This window comes from Xenia sp. Carnegie-2017, unplaced genomic scaffold, assembly GCF_021976095.1.
Source record: "Xenia sp. Carnegie-2017 unplaced genomic scaffold, XeniaSp_v1 HiC_scaffold_23, whole genome shotgun sequence".
NCBI classification, from domain to species: domain Eukaryota; kingdom Metazoa; phylum Cnidaria; class Anthozoa; order Malacalcyonacea; family Xeniidae; genus Xenia; species Xenia sp. Carnegie-2017.
The window spans coordinates 13272324-13291769 of NW_025813486.1; the positions used below are offsets into that span (position 1 = coordinate 13272324).

Below are 19446 nucleotides of genomic sequence, written 5' to 3' on the forward strand. Positions count from 1 at the left end.
ACACGTGCTATTAAACCGTGTCAAGTCACCTGAAATTGGACAAACAAATTCGTCATACTGAAGATAACTACAAAGAAATAAAGCCGTTCTTGCATTTGTTACTCTATGGAAAAAAGAAAAGCGATTGATTTTAAGCAAAGCAGTTTGACTTATTACCTGAAAATGTCAGGAAGCATCTTGGGATCCTCAAAGCTCGCTAATACGTCCGTAAATGAACTCAAAACGTTAATGAACTCTACTTGAAGCCAGGTTTGATGGAGATTGCCAAAGCAGTTGAAAAACTGATATGCCTACTCTTCCATCTGTTCTTGGGTTAGAAATGAAAATGAAAAGCGTCCCATTTTGATTGGAGATTTAGAAATCAGTGATCCTCTATGATAAATTAGTAAATAAATTTGGTCATCCACCAGCGTTCGGATTATACAATTTATTTAATTATTTGATATATCATTCTTGCGATTACGACCAGCAAGGTTTTGCAGCATACAAAGCATTGGAAGATTATTGCATGTTTCAAGATGGTTATGTCCAGTCATTACTGACGGAGACGATGGCAAACGAAGGCGTTTATTTGTATGTCGGTAAGGTTAAACTACCTATGAAAGATAAGACGGACGATGGAAACCATTTTACGACTGCTTCATTCTTGAAGGAAAAGGCGCTAATAGAGGAATTGTCTTACATGATGCAGTGTGCGAATTAGTTGAGAAAAAACGATGTGCAATTTTTTGGGGGAAAAGTATTTCTTTAGAGGCATAATCAAATCGATATCACGTTAATTATTATTATGTGATATTACAAATAATATGTAAAATCAAAACGTATGGCTGATCAAGATTGCTATTAATATTACTTCTATCTAATTGAATTCCTTCGTGTTCATAATAATCTAATATAAATTCACTTAATTTTTCTTCATTAAAAGTTTCATCTTCATTATAACATTCTTTAGGAATGCCACTATTTTCTTGTTTCATTTTCATAAAGTTGTCTACAAACCCCCCGAAAATTTTACCCTTATTTTTATAATGATAAATTTCATATATTTTAATTATTCTATAACCACATTCAATAGCTTTATTTATTTCAACACTAGTCCATATACCCTTAATGCTCTCTTCTCATCATTATGATTACATGTTCGATTTTTTTCCATAGCACAAGTGTAACATAGTGTAAATATCAATTTATTATCAATGCGTAAGGGTAAAACAGGAAATAAAAGTGTAGTAGGGGTAATATACAACATTTAATTAACCCAAACACACTCCCGACATCAATATTTAAACATTCTTCCTCTAAATACATTTTGGGATGATTTAGAGGATATTCATACTTTTTTTGAACATATGGGTATAATGATGTAAAGTCAATATATTTAACCTTTTCATTTTCCTTCACTTCATAATATAAACATGAAGGTGATGTTCTACCACCATATAATGCATCACGTGGATGCAACGGTAATACATTAAAAAATTCCTCTTTCCTATTTTTTATTTCACTAATATTTTTATCTTTTAAATATTAACATTCCTACATTTCGACTACATTATAATTATTTTCAATTAATTGTTTTGAAAACTGTTTTGTTTGCATTCTTAAGAAATACATTTTTTCTTTTGTCAACGTATTATAATCATCATTATTAAAACATTTATTACATCCGTGAAATTGATATACAGTATTGTTTTCTTCACAATACCCATCAACAAATCTACCTAAAATTTTTCTTTCTCCATTAATGGATAGTTTGTATTCTAAAGTGTAAGCAATTTCATCAAATTCTGATTTAACTTCACTTAGCCAGCATAATGCTATTAAACTTTGCATGGTATTACCCCTGTACCCAAATGATGGAATTTGTGCAATTTTATCATCTTGTAAATAATTACTTCTAAATATTTTTAGTGTTAAACCAGCAATTGTTATGCATGACATATCGTAAAAAGGCAAAATATTTGTAATGTTGTAGATTAAATTTGAAAATTTTATACATCCAAGCCTTAGAATATTATTACTACAATAATAATAAATTGCATCTCGAAATACAAATTCTTTTTCACATTGTTTGTCATACCATGTGTTAAAATCGTTTTTGTCATCTTCTGAAATATCAAAGTATTTTTTATCAATCATATTTCCTCTATACGTCATGTCAAAAATTTGTATCGGTGATATCCTTTACAATATTATCAATTTCAAGTGATTCTGGAAAGTCTGCTAATTTCATAAACAAAAATCAAAAACTATCAATGATTTGCAGATTAATTTCTTTTATTTTTAAAGATAAAATTTTATTCCCATTCATAATAGTTTCCGGAATTAAATTTTTTTCTGTCAATAAGTATTTTAATAAAAATATTGCGTCAAATCTACCACCATTATGTGCAATCCAAACAGAATTTTGTTGTTCTAACATAAACTGAGCTAATCGTGATGTTACATCATCATTATTACAATCAAAGACAAGTTGACGATAACCACAACAGTCAACGGGATCAATTGATAAGTCAGTAATATAATCCATATCGGGTAAAAAATACTCAAAATTTTTATGAAAAGGAATTTTCTCGCATTTACGACATACTTTTAAACAACACAATAGAATGGTATCATTAAATTATTTTCATCTGTTTTTGTTTCAAAATCAAAGAAAAATAACGTTGGTGTAGACTTATACCTATTAAATTCTAAGGGTTTAATATGACATTTATGTTGTTTCTCCAAATATTTTCTACAATGAGCACAATATGTTTTTTTGACAATCATGTAAAACAACCTTACTTTTTTTACCAAAGGAAAATCTTGGAACAATTTTATTACATGTATTACAAAAAAAAATTTTTGACATGGTGTGACTTCAATACTATTCTTATTTTTAAACAATTTATTAAACAAATGTTTACGGAAACAATCTGATGATTTAAAAATTATATTACATTCGGTGCATTGAATAGAAAAATTTGCTTCTTTTTCACAGTTTGAATAACATTTTAAACATGTGTCTTCATTTTTACAAATATGAGAATCTGCATACTCGTCAAATTTTAAATAATGCATGCATTTAAAGCAAAATAAATCCAATTTTAAATTAGAAAAAAGTTTAGGATTTAAGATTAAATCATAGTGGGAATCATTTAACCATAAAAAAATAATTTTATCACTTATGTGAAAGGAATCATGATTACTCACTCTTGAGTTATAAATTATTGTATCTAATTTATCTTTAGAAAAAATCACCAAATGAAAATTATCTTTTTTTAAGTAGTTTTCGTAAACTAAATTTAATTGGTTAATGGCAACACTTCCTTCTGATAATTTAGCTTCTTTATAAAATGATTTAACTTCGTCTACAGTCATTATTTCATTAACTGTTTATTTAAATTTTTTTTAAAAATATTTAGATTCTCATCATTATTAATAAACATTTTTCCAACTAATACAGCCACAGCAAAACAACAATTCTTAACTTGAGCTTGCAATTTGTCACACTTAATTTGCAATATACCATTTCTAACTTCTCTTTGATGTTTCAATACTGGACGATTTGTTTTACCACCACCCCTACTATCATCATCAGGATTTAAATTATAAATAAGTTTTTTGTTTTGTTTTTCCGAATTGGTCTTTTTTTCCTAAATGAGATTTTCTCATTTTTATATTGATGTGGAACAATCATAATACATACATTAGTTTCCCAGTCATTATTTATCATTCTCAGAACTTACAGATAATTTTGCTATATTGAGCAAATATTGTAATATTTTTGAAAATTGTTTCAAAAAATCTGGTAAATTGTTGAAATTGTTTTTTTTTTATAAAAATTTGATATATGTGATCCTTAACTTCACCATTTAATGTAAAAATGGTATTTTTATATTGTAAATCAATTAATTTTATATTTTTTTTGATGTATTCAGTTTTTTCACCAATTTTTGAATGAAATATACTAACTATTTTCTTTATTTCATCATTCGAAATAATTTTAATTTTTTTTCTTCTTTCTTCTTCAATTTCTTCATTTTTCCGTTTTGACATGGTTTGGCTTTTTCTTTTTTATTTTTTTTCTTTATTTTTTTCTTTATCTTTTATTTTTTCTTCACCGTCTACATTATCATGATAATCAATTTCATTTTCGGAACCTTTTATACACATGCAGTTTAGATTTAATTTTATAAGCGGTGTATCGTTGGATGGTTTACACATAGAATTACCCATTGCTAAAATTAATTAATAAAATGTCTGGAGAAACACTATGTTACATAGAAGTTCATTTATTCTTAAATGAAAATGAAAAATAAAAAATAAAAAATAATGAAAGAGCAAGTAATAATTGTACCTATCAAATACTGGATAATGATAAATGTATTTTATTCTCACCTTTCTTGTTTCAACAATCAATTCAAGATTGGAAATCAGATGATAATGATGATAATTCTGTAAGGTATTATGATGTCAATTCATTAAAAAAGAATTTTCTTTTTTTAAAAAAAGAAATATATAATTTCGAGTCAAATCATTCTGATATATGTTTAAAATTGAGAAATTAATTGAATATATTGAAACAACTATTGAACTTTATGCTGGAATACGATTAATTTACTAAAAAATGAAACAAAGTATACGAAAAGTACAACAATGTGATGGAATTACCTTAAAAAATGTAAGATGTCGAAAAAAAACTTCAATGACCAATTTATGTTGGATTCACTTGGGAAAAAAATTTAATTTAAGAATTAAAACTTCAAACATTTCAAACGGGGGTAAAGGATTATTTGCATACAAAAAAACAATTCCGAAAAACAAAAAAATTGCAAATTATTCTGGAAGCCATCTTACCTCAAGTCAAGTAATAAGAAAATATGGTGATGGTTTAGCAGAATATGCAATTTGCGATAAAGGAAAATGTGTTGATGCTAATGAAACAACTGATGGCGCACCAAGATATGCCAATGATGCTCGAGGCTCACGCTTTAAAAACAACTCGTTTTTACTTGGAAAAAAATTTAATTATTTCTTAAAATCATCAAAAAACATTAAACCACACCAAGAAATATTTACTAATTATGGTAAAGAATATTGGAAAAAAAAGTAAAAAAGTAAAATATTTTGTAAATAAATAATATTTTTTTGTTGAATAAAAATATATTTTTACATAAATGTTTTTTTTCATTAATTAATTAAGTACACAAATTGATTTCAAGTAAAAAATTGACCCCAATATTGGTGCTAACAATGGTAATATTCCGCCTTTTTGACCTCTTCTTCTTTTACCCCTTACATACATTTGCCCTCTATATGCACCTTTACCCAATTGATTATTTGCAATTTCAAATGCTTTATCCATTAAGGGTGAATTTACAAATTTTTTTGCTTTACAACCCAGTATTCCTGATTTTGCTATAGCTCTGGCAGCTTTTGCAGATTTTAAAGCTAAATGTTTTTTACTTAATGCTTTTTTAAATCCAGATTTAAGTGTGTTGCGAATTTTAGAAAACTTAATAAATCCTCCTTTTTGTCGTCGTGCTCCTCTTTGACGTCTCCCCATTTTTTTGTAATTTTAAAAGTATTATTTCAGAAATTTAAAATGTGATTTTGTAAAAAAATCTATATATATGTTATAACAATTGTATTACTTCTGCATAAATAAACAGATATTGCTTTCTATGCATATATTTATTGAATTTGCTTACTATTTATTTTACTTATTTATTCTTTTTTTAAAAATAAAAATAAAAAAATGTATAAAAGAAAACGAAAAAGAAATAAAAAAAGAAAATATAGGAAAAAAGCACAAAAAGGAGGAATTATTGGTGGACTAGCAGGATTGGCATTAAAGGGAAGTGTTCCAGCTATAACCGGTGGAGTTGTTAATAAATTAATAAGGAATAATTGTTTTCTGGTGAAACAAAAAATGTGTAAAAGGAAAAGAAAAAGGAGAAATTATTGTATAAGAGGATCAATAAAAAAAATAAAACAAAAGGGAACTGGATATTTAAAGACAATGATGAATGAAAATAGAAAAAATAGAAAATTTGTATTTAATTAATTAATTCCATTATAATTTGAAAAAAATAATTCGTATCTATCAAGACCATTTTTTTTTAAATAAATAAAATATCATCACAAGTTGACGTATGAAAATTAGGATCTCTATCAAATATTAATCCCAATTGTTCAAATGTTAAATAACTACGTGTTGTTAATGTAAAATTAGGTTTTTCTAATTGTTTACATTTTATAACAAGTAAAGTTATAAAATCATGAAACAATATATTACAATATTTACAAGATAATATATGTCGTGCATAATCCGTATAAATTTCGTTTTCCATTAAAAAATTATAAATTACATCTTTATTTACATTTTTCAATTTAATTTTTTCAATTGTATTAAAAAATTTTTTACAAGATATATAAATTTTTACATCACTAACATATTCAAAAAAATATCTATATAACGTATTACACTCTAAATCTAAATGAAAACTATCTTTTTTTACAACCTGAGAATCATGCAAATAAATGTTGAAATAATCATATAAAATTCTATTCGTTTATCTACACATTAAAATAATGATATCTGCAACAAAAATTTTCATTAAATAATAATTTTTATGTTGCATATAAACTTTAGGTAACCAATAAGTCGGAATTAAATAAAGATGTTCGGTATTTTCATACTCCCAACAACGTATTATCCCTACTGTTCCATATACAAATTCAATAAAATCTACATTTTTGTAGACAGCTTTGAATTTTTCATCATTTGAAAAAGATTTAAAATAAAGCGAATATTTTAAATCTTCTACAGTTGGTTTAATTTTAAGCACTTTCATTAGCGATGGGGTTCTTTTCAATTTTAATAAATAACTGCATACAAAATGCAACGGATATAACAATGGGTGTCCAGGATATTCCTTCGATAAAATGGCAAATACTTGAATAGATAAAAAATTCATATCGTTAAACTTTAAAATAAATTTATTATAAACGTTAATTTTTTCGAGGTTATGTAATGGGTAAAATGCACAAAAAACGGTATCAAATATAACCAATTTCTTTGTCACTATGTTATCTGCCAAGAAATACTAATAAAAACAATAAAAATTAAAAAACCATTTAAAAATGAAACAATTGATTTTTAATAGCATATTCATTTATATACATTTTATAGCTAGAGTTAATATCAACTCTGGGTTTATATTGATTATAATAAAAATTACAAGTATGTCCACCAAAATGTCCTACACGACAAAAAATATAACCATTATGATCTATAACAGCACATGACTTTTGATATAATGTTTTTCCATTATTCAATTTCCAAAAAATTACTAATAAAAAAAAAGTATCATTAATTTAGTTTAACTCGCTTCATAGCTTTTTTGTCAGATATTAATTTTCTTTTCTGACCTTTCTTTTTATTAAAATCAATTTTATCATTGTCATATTTCTTCCATATAATAATCTTCTTCTTCAATATCATTATTTCCCTCTTTTTTTAAATCCGTATAAATTTAATTCAACAAACCATTCGGGTTTAATAAAGTACAATCCATATTTCCTTTTTTCAATATTTTTAATAGAAATTTGTCTTTAATTCAAAAATGGTCCTTTCTTTGTATCTTTCCACGAATAAAATGAAAGAAATCAGCTTCAATATAGTCCAGTATTAATTTTGCTAAGGTTAACTTGACCCTTACACAATAATAGCACTTTTGACAGTTCTGAAATTTACTTTCGCATAGTTCTTTAAATAAGATCATAACTCTACTTTTTCGAAATATCCCATAATTTTTTCCTAGCAAAAAATTAACATAAAAATCTCTTATACTTTTTTAAAACCCGTACCCTGATTCTCTGGATTATGCAAATAAAAATATTTAAAACTTTATCTAGATCTTTAATATCATGAAAGTTCTTTTCATATTGTCTAACTTTTATAATAAATTGTTTTTCATCGGCATTAAAATTCTGTGGGTAGTTGATATACGTCTTTACAATAACATTTTATAATAAAAACCCAGTATGTTATTTCATCAGTATGACGCAAATACTCTTTCAAATGATCCATTAATCGTTTTCTATACCGTGTGATCATCTTTAATTTTTGCCATAAATAATATCATACTTCATAAGTAAAAGCAAATAATATTAAATTTTTACCTTTATTTCAAACAACGAATACTCCTTCAAATAAACAGACTTTAGTGTAGCTAGAGAAGCGTTAATGCAATTGTGATATTAAGAAATTGGTTCGTAAATAAAAGCAGATAGTATTAAATTCTTACCTTTAATTTAAACAGCGTATAGTCTTTACAATAATCTTTGGAAGTCAGGCTTTAGCGTAACTAGAAAAGGGTTAATGCAATTGTGGTATAAAAAAAAACAGCTCGTAAAATAAAAGCAGACAGTATTAAATTCTTACATTTATTTCAAACAGCATATAATCTTTACAATTGTGTTTGAAAGGGTCTAAAATAAACAGACTTTAGCGTAACTAGAAAAGCGTTAATGCAAATGTGGTATTAAAAAATTAGCTCGTAAATAAAAGCAAATGATATTAAATTCTTACCTGCACAAGTTTTTCCTCAACAAATAGCGAGAGGTTAACGATTTCCAACAAGATTCCAACCGATTTCCAACAAGATAACTTCAACAGAGGTTGAGAAACTTCGATGCAGTTGTGATATTTACGCGTTCTTAAATACTCTCGTTACAACAAAACACCCTTTGTTTCCGTTTCACCTTGAACGTTCGTATCTACATCTCAGTACACAGTGTCTTTGTTTGCTAGTTGCCCTTGAACATTCGAGAACACAAACAATCCCATTTACTGTCATCATATCAATTAAATATCAATTAAACATCTGTGACTGGTACAATCTGACACTGACTTCAACAGAATCGAAAATGAACGTTTTGTATTAAAGCAAGGTACAAAAATTGTTTTACCTCTTTAATATATTTAATAATCAAAGCGATTTGTGTTGTGACAAAAATCGCTAGTTTTAGTACATAGAATCACACCTAAATTCAAAACAGAATTGCATAAACTCGAGAGAATACTAATAATATCTCAAACAAAATCCGTTTGGTGTCATCACGTCTATTAAGTAATTATCTTCAATACCTGTGACTGGTACAATCTGACACTGACTTCAACAAAATCGAAAATATGCATTTTGCATTAAACAAAGATGCAAAAATTTATTTTCACAACTTTAATGTATTTAATAAACAAAGCGATTTGTCTTATAATAAAAATCGCGTGTTTAATACATAGAATCACACCTAAATTCAAAACAGAATACTAATAATATCTCAAACAAAGTCCGTTTGCTATCGTCACATTTATTATAAAGTTATCTTCCATTGCTGTCATCACATTTATTAAGCTATTATCTTCAACAAAATTGAAATATAAGATTTGTATTAAAATTTAGTAAAATTCTAACACTTTCTGTACAACATTATCAGATTTTCGCGTTCTTTTTGTAATTCTTTGATTGCTTTGATTTCAACTTTACACACCCGAAAATATTGATGAACTTTAACTTGATCGTAATTTTGTTCTTTTAATTCAGAGTGCATCATCTCTAATATGTCTTCTATAAATTCCTTGAGGGTGTCGATGCGATCTTTACATTTATATATCTTATCATGTATTATATTGTACCAATCTCCGTTTGGTGTCAAAGTCATTATGATATACGAGTTACAAAACACACTTTAACCTTCAACTACCAACAATCGATGAAGTTTGTGTTGTGACAAAAAAACGCAAGTTTTAATATATAAAGAAACAATTTTTTTACAAATAAATTCAAAACAGAATTATGTAAATTTTAGACAACACTAATAATAACTGAAACAAAATCCATTTGCTGTCATCACATCTATTAAGCAATTATCTTATGGGTGATGATGGATTCTGATACTGTTAGCTTCAACAAAATCAAAAATATAAGTTTTGTATTGAATACTCGATGTATTGAATACTCGATGCGGTTTATGTTATGACAAAAATCGCAAGTTTTAACATATGTGAAACAAGTAAACGCAACAACAGTATGTTTGTGAGGTCAAAATTTTATATTTGCGCAAAAATTTGATCTATAAAATTCAAGCATTTATTTCGTTTGCTTCAATTGCAATCATACACTTATCGCGAAGGCAGTGAGAAAAAAACGGTGAAAGCAAACAAAGAAAAGATGGGAAAATGCCAAAAGAAAGAGTATTACGATGCAAAAGGCGGCAAGAAAAAATAAACAACGGAATAGAAAATATATGAAAATATACAGTCATATTTGGAAAGAATTTTTCGATGAGATGATAGAGTTTATTGAAAAAGAGTCAATTAAATTTGAAGAAGTCGTCATATCAACACAAAGACAATTAGAACACGATATAAAATTAAATGAACTAAATAAAAAACAAAAAGAAGAAGAAAGAAGAAAAAAGGAAAATGTAATAAGAAAGTCTAAAGATTATTTAGAATTTATTTTTTTAGATGTTGACATATCCGAAGATGAAAAACAACTGCACATTAATCGTTTGAACAAAATTCTTGATGAGTTATATTAAATTTTATATGAATTATATTTCATCACTTTGAAGTTCTTCATCCAACTTAGCTTGTGCTAATATTAACTTTACTTGGGTATTTTCTTTTATTATTTCATAATCAGTTAACGAATTGTTTAAACAATCGCATTCATCTTGTAAATATCGAACATCTTTTAAATATTCAAGATGGTCTGCTTCATTTTGCTCTTTCTTTTTTTTCAATTCATCTTTTAAAGCTTGAATTTCTTTTGAAAATTCGTTAATTTTTGCTTCATTTTGCGTTAGCTTCTCTTTCGTTTCATCTAATTCACTCTGCAAGTCAAGTATTTGTTCTATAAATTTGGCAATCTTTTTATAATTTTCGCTAAGTTCGATGTTTACATCATCATCATCATCAGCTATATAATAAAATTTTCTTTTGAGCCAATGCAATGTGTTTGGACTTTCATCTTCAGATGTATTTGGAGTTGAAGCGTGTGATGTGTTTGCGTTTGATCCTTGTGATTCCATTTTATAAAACAAATTTAACAAATATATAACACGTTAGTTCTTCAATGCATACAATTTCAAACAACAGGTCTTTTATATATGCGCAGTAAATGAATTTTTTGCAAAAAAAGCAAATTTCTTACAAATATTGTATTAAAAAAACCAAAAAATTTAAGCAATGCAAATGTGAAGCGTTCAAGATTATTATACATATAATGACCATATATAGTAATAAAAACATGTAGTAATTCTTCATTAACGTCAAAAAATGCAAAGCATCTCAATTAGTAACTTCTAGACACTCAGTAATGTCAATCAACTTGAAAAGTCGAGGTTATATTCTAAATTTAAACAAAAAATAGTATCAGATTGTACCAAGTACAATCAATGGTATGTAGCAAGTTCACCAAGGGTAATCATACCATAAATAAATTAATTGAAAGGAAATACAATTTTTATATCAAATTCCAGTAGTATATAAGAGCTTGCTCGTTAAAAATTTCTTTATTATAAAGAAAAAATGGCATCAAACGTGTCATATGAAGATTTTCTACTTTATTTGAAAGATAAAAGAAACAAAAATCGCTTCGATATTTTTATAAAAAGAAATAAAGAAAAAAAAATAAAAGGAAAAGAAAATCAAGAAGAAAATCAATTTCAAGAAGAAAATCAATTTCAAGAGAATAATGAATATGCTTCTCTACAAACACCCATACCGAATTGGACAAATACTGAGACAAATATCGAGACAAATTCTGAGACAAGTTGTATCGAAAATCAAAATCGTGCATCATCATCATCACCAGATTCTCCACAACCCATGGATGAAGATATAGTAGAAAAGAGTGTTGGTAAAAGCCCTTTGAATACTTATCATGACAATATTCAAAAATCATCTCCTTTACCCATAATTAATAATGTATATTCAACAAAAAATTCTCCTACTAAAAAAACTACAACTCTTATTAATATCATGTCTCCAATCTCAACTACAAGTATGATGTCACCAACCACGATGTCTTTCTTAAATTACAATATCCCGACACCGCGCACTATTTTAAGAGAACTTGAAGACGTTGAATTTAATCAACATCAAGGATTTACAACTCCTCCTCCTAATAATAATACTATGAATCAAAATCAAGGAAATACATCTCCTCCTCCTGAACAAATGAATCAAGATCAAGTATTTGCTCATCCCAATCTAGTATTTACAAGTCCTCCTCATAATGTTAATGAATGGTTAGGAAAAAAAAGACAATTAATGGATGCTACTGAAAGTATAAAAAAGAGAGGACGTCCGACCAAAAAAAAACTTGAAGAATACAACAACGAAATCGGAAAAAATCCTGAATACTCTTGTAATATGTTATCTTTTAACACTGGTCAAAATTGTGTTAATAGACAATTTTATTCACTTATAAAAGGAAATATCATATGTAAAAATAGGAAGAAGCAAATTTTTTAATTGATCTATTTGAGAGAAGAAAAAAATTACTTGATAAATTAAAAGAACTCAACCAAGAAATTAATTTAAACAACACAATGGAGTATTTTTTTAGAAAAATGTCTTAAAATTCGTTTATATACATCAATTTGTAAATACTTCATCTAATACTTCATATAATACCTCATATAATAAAAAATTCATGTTTTTGTATTTTAAGAAGGGTAGTATCAGGTTGTACCAGACACGGTTCTTAAAGATGCTCGCTTAATTGATGGGATGGCTGTTGGTGTTAATAAATCAGTTCTACATATCGGACAGTTAGAAAATCCTTGTAATAATAATTGTGTCAAACAATGAAAATGTATTTTGTGACCAAATTTTAACATTCCGATTCCAGTTAATGTATGTTCCAAACATATCATACATTGAACATGTTCGTTTTTGCATATATGATATTGATTTTTTCCTTTTTCCTTTTCGAAACAAATTCCACAAGCATCACAATGATATGAACTATGTAATTTAATTCTACAAGCACCACATTTTACACAATGATAAGGATCTTTCGAATAATCATCGTAAACCTTACATTTGCCACAAAAATAATCAGCCAACTTTTTCTTACACTTGATACAATGCTGTTGAAATCCTTGCTCAAAACCACAATAATTACACATTATCCAGGAAATATCTTTTGGATTGACTTTTTTATTGCGAAAATGATCTTTATTATGACAATGATGACATGGGTAAAATCTTTCAGAACATTTAAAATAAAAAGAACAATTTTTTTAGATTGTATACAATTTGTAAACATACATTAATACTTCTGTATCCGAGACATTTTTCCATCAATCTGTTTTTACATGGAAGGGTAAGTTATATATATATATATATACACATATCTTCACTCTAATACTTTTTTTGAGCATATGGATATAATGACGTAAAGTCAATATATTTAAGCTCTTCATTTTCAGCTACATAAAAAATTATTTTTTCAACATTACTGTTCATAAGTTTTTTCATTTGTTCAAAATGTTGGTGATTATCATCATTTTCATCCAAATATTTTTTAATACTTTAATAAATGGTTCAATAAGAGGTTTTTGTTCCACGATATATTTATTTTCAGCTGCATCAAAAATCATTCTTAAATTATCTTCTTGACATTCATCAATAACATCAAAAACTGTGCACTGCTTTTTCCAACTCAAAATGACATCTGAAGACAGAAACACATTGTTCGAAGTTTCACCATCATTAGTTTTGAATATTATAGTTCTACCACGCCAATCCGCCATTATCACTAGCAAGAAATGATACTAAACATCTAACACTCAAATGTCAATCAGACTTTATCTTCTTAAATATATCTTCTACATCATCTGAAAACTGAAGCGATCTGGTTGTCGCTTGATGACTACGGTTATATATATAATACTTTATCCATCTTAAATTTGCATTTGAAGAGCGCAACCATTTTTCCGAAATTTCAGCAATTAATACAATAATTCTGTACAAAACAGTCATATTACCAGTAACAAATTATATTATGCAATATCCGATACTTTTACCATCTTATATATATCATATAGTTACTATTACAATTTTTTCAATAATATTTTTGTAAAATACTTTAATTAAAACCAATTGTGTAATACGCTTATAAAATTCTTTTTCATCATGATAATAAAAGTAGTCTTCCCATTTTTCTATAAATATGTCAATACTATCTTTTTCGCTGATTATCATCCCTTCATCGCATAATTTGAAATTAAATTTTCTTCCATCTTCGATTTCTTTATTAAAAATTCTCATTCCACCACCATCAATGAATTTAGATATATATTCTGATTTCATAATAATTTGACTTAAATCTTTTTCTTCATCAAAATCTTCATCGCGCTCAAATATAAAAGTAATACTTTGATTTGAAGATTTTGTCATTATCAATTAGACAGCAAAACATTCAAATGAAAAATAAATCTTTTATTGAAGATTTTATATTAAAAGAGTGATAAAAAGGGTAAGAAATTCAAATTAATTTAAAAAAAGAAAAAAAGAAATATGATTAAAAAAGTGAGAAATTCGATTTTTTTTATGAAAATAGGAAATATATTTTTTTACAATAAAAGATAAGAAAAGTTGAATTATTTTTATTTATTTACTAAAAAAGTGTGATATATAAATCGTTAATATCATTGTAGGGAAGATAACCACAAGAAAGATGGAAAAAATGATGTGTATTACCCTTCCAAAAATAAAGGTGGATTTGGAAATATTTCATATGGAAAGTCGACTTTTCGTGAATTTAATAATTTTAATTCACATCAAATTTCTCCTCTAAAAAGATGTAAGCAATCATCATGTACAAAATGTATCTATTGTGAAATTGAATCTTCTGTAGAATCAAAAGTTTCTTCTGAATTTAACAAAATACTACCATTAATAAATGGAGAAATAAAAAAAATTGAAGAAAAACTTACAGAGAAAATTGATGAATTTATAAATCTTATAAGAATGGAGTTTGAGTTTAATATAAAAGAGATGTATGAAAAAGTAGAAAAAGATATAAAGTAAGAAAAAAAGACAAAAAAAGATTTTTTCTTAATTTAAAATAAATTTATTTGGGTAAAAATGTTTGTACTTATAAAAAAAGAAAATAAAGAAAAAAAACCATAAAAGGAAGCGTAACAATGATTGGTTACTAGTAATCATTGTGAGGCTTGCTTTCATGGTATTATTTACATGATGTCAAAGAAACTGGTAAATGCATCAAGACGAAATACAAGAGAAAATACTAAACCACTGAACTGTATTAACTATGTTGAAAAACACTCTAAGAAATATCCCGATGGAAAATGTATTTACAGCTACAATGCAAATGAATTTCTTTGGAGAGGAAATATTGTTCATTGGTTGCATAATCGACAAGAAAGATTTCAACAGAATCAACTTTATTATGAAGGAGATGATGAACTTTTTCAATTTCCATATAAATCAAATAGAGGTGAAGTTGAATATGTTCCCCTATTCTTTTTTTATGGATAAAGCAAAAAGAATATAAATATGTTGGTGTTTGCAATTGTTTGGACTTTCATCATTGTAATTATTTTGTATTGTATTTGAAATATATCTTTTTTTGTAATCTTCTTGTTTATATATTTTATATTACTCTTATTCTCTTTTCTAATATATATATGTATATTATCACAGGCTCACCCTTCTCTATTTTTATGTTTACTACCGCTGACTGCCTCAAAAACGATCCCCCCGGTTTTTTTTATTATAAAATGTATTATGACTATTTTTAGACATAATACATTTTATAATAAAAAACTTGAATGATATATATATATATATATATATATATATATATATATTAGTTAACTACTTAAACAAGATGAAATGAACAAGTTCCAATATTTGCCTTGTGTCAACATTCTAAAGATTGTTGCTCTGTATTAATTGATAGTGAAACTACTGAAGATGAGGCTATTTCAAAAGAAGATGGCAGAGAGGTTGATGATGAAGTTACAGAGCTGAATATTCCAAACCAATCAGAAATTGGAACAAAGCATGAACTGGAAGATTCTAATAGGCCATGCACTTCTTCACAAAGCTGGTTAACAGAACTAAAGCAGGCATTTCCTGATACCAGTGAGGAAGATATAAAGGACGTTCAGTCAATTTCTACCTCAGTTGATGATGCAGCATGTCTCCTCCTTGAAACACAGGCAGAGAGTAAAATAGAAAGTCCATCATCTTTGGAAGAAGTAATTGCATCATTTGTGGCGAAAAATCATTTGCCAGGCGAAGAGTACATACTTATAGATCGAGAAGCATTTTGGATAGATGTTATTAAATTTTATAAAAGATCTCTTTCAAAACCAGAAATCTTGAAGAAAGAGCTTTGTGTACCATTCAAAAACGAGGAAGGCCTTGATGGTGGTGCCATGAAAATAGAGTTTTTTTCATTGCCACTTAGTGAATGTAAAGCTCGATTATTTGAAGGTGGTGAGTCAAATATGGTACCAATCAGAGATGTAACAAAAGGTATTTTGTTTCAGATTGCTGGAATAATTATAAGTCATGCATTAGTCAAGAGAAGCTCAATTGGCTTTCCATATCTTGCTCCACATGTTTACTCACACATGGTTGCTGAAACAGATGAAGAAACTATTTCCAAAATGAAGAAGCAGCACTTTCCACTGGATGCCTCCACCACATTGTTGCATGAATTTATGAATTGCTTGGAAACTTGTGAAAAAGATGATGATATACTTCAGCTATTAGAGAGAAATCCAAAATCTAAAGCATTTTGGCAAATTGCTAACTCATCACGATGGCCAAAGAGAAGATGATAAATATGAAAAGTAAAGATTTCCTTTTACAACATCTGATTGCTCATGAATTGCTGGTCTCAAGAAAGAATGAAATCAGCGAGTTCTGTATCGGGTTAGAATCTCTTGGTCTTTTAAAGTTAGTTCAAGCGAATAAGGAAATTTGTGAAATTTTATTCACTTCTAAAGAAATTTGCTTGCTCACTCCTGCTACCCTGATGGATATGATTACCAATGCAGAAAGTCAAAGCTTTGCGGAACAACAAGCATATGAGTGGTTTGAATGTTATGTTAATCAGGATGAAAATGATGATTTCCCAGGTGATTCCCGACTACGTGCACGTATGCAGTTTTGGACTGGATGGACGGTGGTTCCATTTAGTGGTTTAACAAAGAGATTGAAGGTAGCCTTGTTAGCAGATGATGATACAAAGAGTTTGCCAATGGCTTCGTCGTGCAAATTAGTCTTAAGAATTCCAACTGTTCACAGCTCAAAAAAACGATTTTTTGAAGCAATGAACATTGCACTAAAATTTGGTAGGGTTGGATTTCCTAACACTTGATTGACCAAAAACAGAAGATGTTTGTGTGAACAGTTCTGGGTACAATTGTTTTGTAGAAAACAATTTTATATTTTTTCTTATTTTAACTATGTAGTGATGGGACAATGCTTTTTGCAATGAAAATACTCTTTTAAGTTGTATGACTACATATTACAGTAAATAGTTATGTTTGAAAAAGTCCCCATTTTCAGTTAATGTTTTTTGTACTGAATTGTTTAAACTGAAACACTGAGGCCAGTTGCTCAAAGGTAGAATAGCACTATCCACTCAATCACAATATTTTTAAACATTTAAAAATCTCTTAAAAGAAAAATTATGATTTGCACTGAGCAATGAATGAAATAAAATACTGCTCTTAGAAGTGCAAAGTTAACATTATCATAATGAAAATATATCTTTTTCAACAGATAACTTTATCCAGGTTTTGTGCAACTGGCTCCAGACTATTAATGCATTGTATTGTTAATAAACAGTTACTTTCAAATGTTTGTCTGCTGTTTAAAATTAATGTCACAAAACTTAAATTTCTACAGCTAACATGTTTTGTTTAATTAAGATGATCAATTCTGTGTTTAACAGTTGGAATGATTATTGCCAGCTTGTGATTGGAGAATATTCTGAATAAAATTTATTGTGTTGAAATATATGTCTAGTCCATGTGATAATGCCAAAGGATCAACAGCATTCCGAAAACTTTCCAATTGCTGGTCATTTAATGGGCAGGCTGTAGGTGGGACTTCTACAGAGCTTTCACAAGATATTTCACCACTTTATGTTTGAGAAGGTAAAGGTCCCTCAAAATCTACACCATACATGTTTATGTTGGTTTGTTCGAACATTACATTGTGGTTGATATTAAGTTGACTCAAACCATACACCCACATATGATTTGGAGTCATATTGGATTCAGTTCGTAATGGGTGATTATCATAGCCATTTCTGAAAAGATCAAGATGCCAATTAATTCTAGGAACAAAAACATAATGTAAACAAAAATATGTAACTCATTATCCAGCTCCAAATGACCATTTTCCTCAAGATACCAAAAGACATAATAAAAAATAAATAAACAACCATGAAAGAGATCATGAACAACCATCAGAACATTTTTTGACAGTGTTTTTATTAGGTTGTAACTGTCGGCTTGTATGATAATTACCTCTGTTTCTCTTTCCTTGTTTTCGAAATGTTGGGTGAGGATCATATATTTTATATTCTTGGTCTTCGTCTTGTCTTATCGAAAGATAATGGTTCACTCCTAAAGCTGTTTCTATCATATCGTCTACAAATAGACTAGCGCAAGCATATCTGCCTGCAAATATATTAGAAATAAAGATTCCACGGTTTCTTGATGCTATCCAACGAAATGTAGAAGCAACAATTTTTTCTAGTTCTGTTTTTGGAGCAGTACTAGAAAGAAGATTGAGAAAATCCTTTTTATTATCAGAGCATGATTCTGTAGGTATTTCTTTACCTTGCTTTACCAATTTTAAGAAATCATGATTCTTCAGAGTCATATACTGACTGTTTAAGTCACTAATATATTTGTCTACTTGTTGATCGTAGTCTTTGCTCATATTTCTTGTATTTACTACTACACAAATACATATATTGAGACACCATATCCTTTTTCCCACCCAGCTTCAAAGTGTATTGATATTAGAAAAATTTGTATTACAATCATGTGAAAAATCATAACCGTGAATGAAAAAAAAGAAGCAAGATATTAGATAAATTTATTCATCTTCGTTATCGTTATCGTTATCAGATGAGTGCTCAACATCATTTACCAAGGGGCTTCTTCAACATCTAGTGATGTTGTAATGTGTTCTTTTTTGCACTCATTTCTGTATCTCTCGAAATCATCCTGAATACTTTTCTTCTTATCTGGTGTCATAAATTTTTTCCAGAATTTTGAAGCCATTTTTCTATAATAGTCTCGTGAACCAAATTCATGTTTTTTAACTTCTGGATGATTTTCCAACTCTTCTTTTATGTCGTCAGTCAAATATCTTTTACGAAA

At 27.8% G+C, this 19446-nt stretch overlaps 1 long non-coding RNA gene across 1 annotated transcript; it reads right to left on the reverse strand.

Moving 5' to 3' along the window:
- Positions 1 to 7596: 7596 nt before the first annotated feature.
- On the reverse strand, positions 7597 to 8702 carry LOC124449367. Its single transcript, XR_006949366.1, has 5 exons — positions 8582 to 8702; positions 8435 to 8481; positions 8298 to 8357; positions 8173 to 8222; positions 7597 to 7807 (listed from the first exon to the last, which is right to left on the reverse strand). It is a non-coding gene; the product is annotated as an uncharacterized LOC124449367 (long non-coding RNA).
- Between the last annotated feature and the right edge of the window lie 10744 nt (positions 8703 to 19446).